This window comes from Rhinolophus ferrumequinum, chromosome 27, assembly GCF_004115265.2.
Source record: "Rhinolophus ferrumequinum isolate MPI-CBG mRhiFer1 chromosome 27, mRhiFer1_v1.p, whole genome shotgun sequence".
NCBI classification, from domain to species: Eukaryota; Metazoa; Chordata; class Mammalia; order Chiroptera; family Rhinolophidae; genus Rhinolophus; species Rhinolophus ferrumequinum.
In genome coordinates this window covers 3,259,161-3,267,787 of record NC_046310.1, presented here as the reverse complement: position 1 = coordinate 3,267,787, position 8,627 = coordinate 3,259,161, and positions in this window count along the sequence as shown.

The window sequence follows — 8,627 nt, the reverse complement described above, 5'->3', positions numbered from 1 at the left end:
TTAAAATACCTGCTTATAGAAAAATTGTTGCTAAGTAAATAAAGCAACTGAATTTTTATTTTCTCATCTGTACTTTAGAAAGCATATAAAAACCAAATTAAAATCCCTGTGAAATTGAAACCTCGTCTAATAACTACTCTCCAATTCCTACTTCAGAAGAAGTCTATCAGGCAAACTACCTCTCCGTTTGGGTTAGACTTTTTACATTTCCCATTTGCTCCATTTTTCCTCCGAAGGAACTACGCTGAGTGCCAATGAAGTCTGTTTTAACGTGTAATAATCTCCTGTGTTTTGATCTTTCTGTTATATGAAGAAATAGATACCTATGAATTCCTTAGAATCCAAAGATGGATACGCTTGACCCTTGACTCCTGACCCCAGCCCTGACCCTCACTATGGCCGCCAGAATCTCGCGAGAGCAGAGGTTCCAGCGGTAAACATGGCCAGCACAATCTGGCGGGCAGGGGTTCACGAGATAGACGTGGCCACCACCATGTCCGGAGAGCGAGGGGTTCTCGGCTAAATGAACCATGGCCACCGCCACGTCGCCAGAGGGGTGTGTTTCTCACGATAAACAAAACCGTGGGCCCCGCCATGTCACGAGGTTGGGTTCTCTTGATAAACTAAACATGGCCGCAGCCACGTCACCAGACGGCGTGTCTCTTGGGATAAACAAAAGTGTTTCCCATTCCAAGGGCCCATCGTCTGGACTTGGACAGTGCGATGTAAACAGTGAGACAGGCCAACCAGCCTCTTTACCGCTCAGGCCAGGACGCGGAGGCCTCGCCACACGGAGTGCAGAGGACGCAGCCCTCCCAGAGCCGCAGGGTCCCAAAGGTAATGAGAGAAAGCACAGACAGACCTTCCTCACACGGCTGGTCAGGATGGGGGGGATAGGGTGTCCCAGGTCTCCCACAAAACGTGAGGCACTGCCAGGCCCAAACCCACTCATTCTGCCGATCTAAGTTCAGGAAAGAGAAAAAGGACTCGCACCCCTTCTAACTTCTATCCAATCCTGCACACACAGACCAGGAGCTGTAATATACGAACACCTAGAATGCTCCGAAAAATTTAATTTCCAAAGACAGTGAGGAAAAATCAGGTAAATACGACATTTTTGACAAGGGTAGGAGTGGGCTCTTAGATCTTAAATGTACATACAGGAGATTTACAGGTAATTCAGGAAAAGCTGAACACACGTGGCAGGTAAAGTTTTGTTAGGCTCCTGGTTGGAGTCTTCCTGTGTACTGCTAAGGGGCTTGTGCTCAGGTTTTTATTTGTCTTTCACAAGTTTTAAGGAGGTAGGGAAAAGGGGAGCCAGGCTGGACAAAGGAGGCCTGTGTTTATAAAAGTGCCCCTTTTCCAATTTTTTTTCCTGTGTTTAGCTCAGCAGGCTCGGGCCCTTGTGGGCTGTGCTTACATTTGTGATCCACGTGGCAGAGGGCCCAGGGGACATGCTAAGACTTCCTCATTTCTATCAGAGTGAAAAATCAGCTTCCATTTTTGTCAAGTTTCTGATCGGTTATTAAGTCCTTTACAACCTGTTTCAACATACCAATTCTCATAATCGTGTATCTCTATAAACTTTTTTTTTTTAATTTACACAGCTCTTGATTTTCCCTTCTGCCTTTTTTAAACCTGATGTTGATATTAGCATCTATAAGGCACAAGAAGCTGAAGAACTAATTCAAAAGATGAAGAATAGTTAAATTTCCTTGTATCCCTTTGCATTACACATGTGATCTTTTTCTAGGTTCCAATAAAACAGCCGTTTGTCAATGAGAGTTCTCTAACACATTTTCCAATTTAGAAGTTTTTCCAGTTCAAGGATCCATAGTCTGGCCACTGACGATAGGATTTTAATAGCTATTACACATTTCTCTAAATGACATATTTCTACTATCAGAATGAAAACATTGGCAAGACTAGTATTATCTACCACCTAGTATGTTAGGTAATTATATCTGTGTACCAAATTTTCCTGTGGGGACAGAGTGCCAGAGAGCAGTTTCCAGGCTCTCGGCCTCACGTGGAAAGGTGCTGGCTCGGTTATTAGATGGCCATCAGCTGTAATCAGTTAGCTACGTCACTAGCCACTGATATAACTGCCATGGCTACGCTAAGGAGTTGGTGGTTGGTTGGTTGGCGGAGCAGTGGACGGTGGATTGCGGATCCTGTGGCTTCTGCGGCTCCTGCTTCCAGAATCTCCAACCCAGCCGCCAGCTAGAGTATTGTGGTATGTCTCCCCTATCTGTGGCTCCGTGGGTGTTCCTTTTTGGCCTGGCCACGTCCTGTGTTCTTCTGCGGGGAGCGGGACCAGAGTCCCTGCATGACAGCTACTCAAACCAATTAACCTTTTCACAGCTGAACCAAAGAAGCCAAAGGCTTTCTGTCCCTGCGGTATTTCCTTGTCATGAGAAACAGCACAAGAGACATAGATGCAAAAAATGACCACCTCTGGGAGGAAAGATTCAATAACGAAAACCTGTGAGTCGCTACTCCCGAGAAACTAGCTTCAGAAATATTTTTTCCTGCCAATCCACTTGTAGAAGAGAGGAGAAGGACACGTTGCACTTCTAAATTCTCCCAAACCCCACAGAAATAGACTGCGAAGGATGACAGGAAAAACCGCTTACCTCTGCCGGCAGACGTCCTCAGCTCCCAGCTGCAGAGGTTTCTAGGAGCTAGCAGTGCCCCAGTTAGTAATTCTCCTTGCAGGCTCTCCAATACTGTGAGGGCTTTAAACGTTAATTCTTTTGCTCTCACCTTGTAAGTGTGTTATCGGAGAGCCGGTCTGAGCCATGACAGGAAGGCTTTCCAGGATGTAGGAACAATGCCTCGTGAACAAAGGAAAGCAGGCCAAGGATTTAGTAAAAGAAAGAAAATATATTCCCGAAATGCAGGTGTGGACAGGCACAATACGAAAGTGACTGCGTCCAAACAAAGAAAATTAAGGATTATATTTGAATGAGGGCGCGAAATATTCAGGGGTGAGTGACAGGTGATCCCGGGGCGGTGCCAGGGCATTGCCAGGGCGACGACTCCTTCTCATTGGAGGAGGGATTCCCTTGTAGGAACTGTCAAGGGGACACAAGGGGTGGAGATTTTTCCCACTGGAATGTTAATAGTGTTGGAATCCTTTACAATTAGCTGTAGCTGCACCTTTTCTTAGGCATGATGTCTCTTTGTTTCCCCTTACATCTTTCTTCCTTTCCTCTCCCTGTTCTCCAGGTGGCCCTGTTCTCTCTCCCTATGGTAACAACTTCTTCTAGCTGAACTAATCATTAAAATAACAGAATCAGATTAGTAAAGTAAAATCGAATTTTAACATATGTGCACGGGGAATTCACATACGTGTAAAAATTCCAAAGACAGGTCAGATTGGGTGTTTTGCAGGTAATCTAGGAAGAGTGTCCCACTCACAGAAGTTACATTGTTAGGCAATCCAAAAAATAATGGGACACGGGAAGGGTGATCAGTAGTCTCCACTGGGCATCTTTCCGCCTTATGCGAAGGAGTTTATGCCAAGGTCCCCTTCCTACACCGGGTCTTTCCCTCTGAATCTCTTAGGTAGGAAAGGGGGAGGGTCAAAGGTTCTTTATGAGTCTTTTGTTTCTTAACAACCAGCTTAAAAGTCAGTATTCTCAAAGGCAAAACTTTTGTTCTTCTTCATTCCCGCGTTTGAAACTTTAATAAAAGTTTCACCTCCAGAAGGTAAACCAGTAGACTGTTCCTTATTTCGTTGATCTAATCCTTTGGTCCTGAGAATAAGTTAGCTTAAATTGTTGAATCTCACTGCATGATGCAGTGATGTAGATATATTCCCAAAGTTCACCTTTTATTAAATATATCTGATTGCTTAGGTGGGGGAGGAAGAAATTTTCCTCTACCCTCAAGATTCTTTTGGCTGCTCTAATAATCAAATAGACGTGAGACAGATTAGCAAGAGAAAAATAAGCAGATGTAATACATACATCAAGGTCAAGGATATCTATGAATTCCTCACTTGCTTTTGAAAATGAAAGTGTCTCCACCAGACCTAGGCAGCGCCCTGCCTTCAAATCTTCGGATAGCCCAGGGCGATCCCCCAGTCAGGGACTCATCTTTGTTCCAGTCCCTGTACCAACAGGATGGCAAATGGCCTCAGCAAACTTTGCTTTCACCGCCACCATGATGACAGTTATCTCACAACATAAAGTTCTCTGAAAACACAATGGCCGCTATCGTAACCGTCTCCTCCACACCTCACACATCTAATGGAAGTGATAATGCAATGAAACAAGTTGCTGTTGGCCAGATCACCCTGCTGGATGTGCTTCTGCGTCAAGCAATCCTTCATGTCTGCTGTCATTTCACTCACTCTCTACATGACTTTCTCAACTTTCTCTGGTCTCTTCAGTCCTTGAACTTCTCTTCCCATGATCCTTCCCCATTCTCAGCAGGGGACGTCCCCTCCTGGACAGAGAAATAAGAACCATCTGACATGAATCACCTCATTCCAGCCACAAAACCAGCCCCTTCTCCCAGAGAAGAGTCATTTGCTACTTGTGCCTTGGGGCCCACCTCTTCTCACTTTTCCAGGGACCCTCTGCAATCGCTATTCCATATTTTCCCGATATCCACCTCCTGTCTTTCTTTACTGACCCATTCCTATTTGGTTTGAACATGCTCCAATTTTACCCTTTTTAGGCAAAAGACTCCTTTATTCTTCTCTCCCCCTTTATAAAAACTACTATAGCATCTCATTTCAATCAGTGACTTCCTAAAAGTCTCTTCTACATTCAATAATGTTAATCCTCTACTATAATGTAGACTTCTTATCCCTAGGGTGCTTGCTATTTTTTAATATTGATGGAAATATTGAATTAACAATAATGGAGGGGCGGTTCGGACTGGTGGCTCAGGTGGTGAGAGCCCAAGCTCTGAGCAACAGAGCGGCCAGTTCAATTCCCACCTGGACCAGCGAGCTGTGCCCTCCACAACTAGAATGAAGACAAGCTGCAGCTGAGCTGCTGCCGACACCCAGGCAGTGGGAAGGTTCATTTGGCTGCAGATAAGATTGAATACAGCACTTTGAGGTGAGTGGTTGCTGAGCTCCCGGATGGCTCAGTTGGTTAGAGCATGGGCTCTTAACTACAGGGTTGCCGGTTCAACTCCCAACAGGGGATGGTTTTTGTGCCACTCCCCTGCGACTAAGGTTGAACACAGCATTTTGAGCTGGGAGCTTCCGAGCAACCGGATGGCTCAGTTGGTTAGAGCGTGGGCTCTTAACCACAAGGTTGCCGGTTCAACTCCCACAGGGTGTGGTTTTTGTGCATGATGGTTTTTGTACGGCGCCCCCTGTATCTAAGATTGAACATCGCATTTTGACCTGTGAGCTTCTGAGTGGCCGGGTGGCTCAGTTGGTTAGAGTGAGGGCTCTCAATCACAAGGTTGCCGGTTCAACTCCCGCAGGGGCTGGTTTGTGTGCCGCGCCCCCTGCGACTAAGGTTGAACACAGCACCTTGAGCTGAGCTGCAGCTGAGCTCCCGGTGGCTCAAGTGGTTAGAGCACGGGCTCTAACCACAAGGATGCCGGGTTCAATCCAGCAGGGGGATGGTTTGTATTGTGTGTGCCCCCTGTGACTAAAATTGAACACGGCACCTTCCCTTGCTGAGCTGCATGGAGCTCCCGGGTGGCCCAGCTCCTGGGCTCCTGGGTGGCTCCTCCCACTCCTGCGTGGCCTGTTAGAGCCTTTCCTCTTAAGCCACAGGGACGGGATAGTGGGCTCCTCTGAAACTAACGGCGACTTGGAGCTGTGCCCCCCCCCCACAATTAAGACAGCTACTGATGTCCACTGATGTCCTGGGAAACACACTGTTTTGTTATTACCCAACCAACCCCGATGCCAAACTAGAAATGAAACGAACCTAAACGAACCTAGAAATGGAGCTAGAAACTAGAAATGAAATGAAAGTAGAACCTAGAAAGGAAAGCTAGAAATGAAACGAACCTAGAAATGAACCTAGAAAGGAAAGCTAGAAATGAAACGAACCTAGAAATGAACCTAGAAAGGAAAGCTAGAAATGAAACGAACCTAGAAATGAAGCTAGAAACTAGAAATGAAACGAACCTAGAAAGGAAAGCTAGAAATGAAACGAACCTAGAAATGAAGCTAGAAACTAGAAATGAAACGAACCTAGAAAGGAAAGCTAGAAATGAAACGAACCTAGAAATGAACCTAGAAAGGAAAGCTAGAAATGAAACGAACCTAGAAACGAAGCTAGAAAGGAAAGCTAGAAATGAAACGAACCTAGAAATGAACCTAGAAAGGAAAGCTAGAAATGAAACGAACCTAGAAACGAAGCTAGAAAGGAAAGCTAGAAATGAAACGAACCTAGAAATGAAGCTAGAAACTAGAAATGAAACGAAGCTAGAAACTAGAAATGAAACGAACCTAGAAAGAAGCTAGAAACTAGAAATGAAATGAAAGCTAGAAATGAAACGAACCTAGAAAGGAAAGCTAGAAATGAAACGAACCTAGAAATGAAGCTAGAAACTAGAAATGAAACGAACCTAGAAAGGAAAGCTAGAAATGAAACGAACCTAGAAATGAAGCTAGAAACTAGAAATGAAACGAACCTAGAAAGGAAAGCTAGAAATGAAACGAACCTAGAAAGGAAAGCTAGAAATGAAACGAACCTAGAAATGAACCTAGAAAGGAAAGCTAGAAATGAAACGAACCTAGAAATGAAGCTAGAAACTAGAAATGAAACGAAGCTAGAAACTAGAAATGAAACGAACCTAGAAAGAAGCTAGAAACTAGAAATGAAATGAAAGCTAGAAATGAAACGAACCTAGAAAGGAAAGCTAGAAATGAAACGAACCTAGAAATGAACCTAGAAAGGAAAGCTAGAAATGAAACGAACCTAGAAATGAAGCTAGAAACTAGAAATGAAACGAACCTAGAAAGGAAAGCTAGAAATGAAACGAACCTAGAAATGAACCTAGAAAGGAAAGCTAGAAATGAAACGAACCTAGAAATGAAGCTAGAAGCTAGAAATGAAACGAAACTAGAAATGAAACGAACCTAGAAAGGAAAGCTAGAAATGAAACGAACCTAGAAATGAAGCTAGAAACTAGAAATGAAACGAACCTAGAAAGGAAAGCTAGAAATGAAACGAACCTAGAAATGAACCTAGAAAGGAAAGCTAGAAATGAAACGAACCTAGAAACGAAGCTAGAAAGGAAAGCTAGAAATGAAACGAACCTAGAAATGAAGCTAGAAACTAGAAATGAAACGAAGCTAGAAACTAGAAATGAAACGAACCTAGAAAGAAGCTAGAAACTAGAAATGAAATGAAAGCTAGAAATGAAACGAACCTAGAAAGGAAAGCTAGAAATGAAACGAACCTAGAAATGAAGCTAGAAACTAGAAATGAAACGAACCTAGAAAGGAAAGCTAGAAATGAAACGAACCTAGAAATGAACCTAGAAAGGAAAGCTAGAAATGAAACGAACCTAGAAACGAAGCTAGAAAGGAAAGCTAGAAATGAAACGAACCTAGAAAGAAGCTAGAAACTAGAAATGAAATGAAAGCTAGAAATGAAACGAACCTAGAAAGGAAAGCTAGAAATGAAAGGAACCTAGAAATGAACCTAGAAAGGAAAGCTAGAAATGAAACGAACCTAGAAATGAAGCTAGAAACTAGAAATGAAACGAACCTAGAAAGGAAAGCTAGAAATGAAACGAACCTAGAAATGAACCTAGAAAGGAAAGCTAGAAATGAAACGAACCTAGAAATGAAGCTAGAAACTAGAAATGAAACGAACCTAGAAAGGAAAGCTAGAAATGAAACGAACCTAGAAATGAAGCTAGAAACTAGAAATGAAACGAACCTAGAAAGGAAAGCTAGAAATGAAACGAACCTAGAAATGAACCTAGAAACTAGAAATGAAACGAAGCTAGAAACTAGAAATGAAACGAACCTAGAAAGAAGCTAGAAACTAGAAATGAAATGAAAGCTAGAAATGAAACGAACCTAGAAAGGAAAGCTAGAAATGAAACGAACCTAGAAATGAACCTAGAAAGGAAAGCTAGAAATGAAACGAACCTAGAAACGAAGCTAGAAACTAGAAATGAAACGAACCTAGAAAGGAAACTAGAAATGAAACGAACTTAGAAAGGAAAGCTAGAAATGAAACGAACCTAGAAATGAAACTAGAAATGAAACGAACTTAGAAAGGAAAGCTAGAAATGAAACGAACCTAGAAATGAAGCTAGAAACTAGAAATGAAACGAACCTAGAAATGAAAGTAGAAATGAAATGAACCTAGAAAGGAAAGCTAGAAATGAAACGAACCTAGAAATGAAGCTAGAAACTAGAAATGAAACGAACCTAGAAATGAAAGTAGAAATGAAATGAACCTAGAAAGGAAAGCTAGAAATGAAATGAACCTAGAAATGAAGCTAGAAACTAGAAATGAAACGAACCTAGAAATGAAAGTAGAAATGAAATGAACCTAGAAATCAAAGTAGAAATGAAACAAACCTAGAAATGAAATGAACCTAGAAATGAAAGTTAAAAATGAAATGAACCTAGAAATGAAGCTAGAAACTAGAAATGAAACGAAACTAGAAATGAAAGC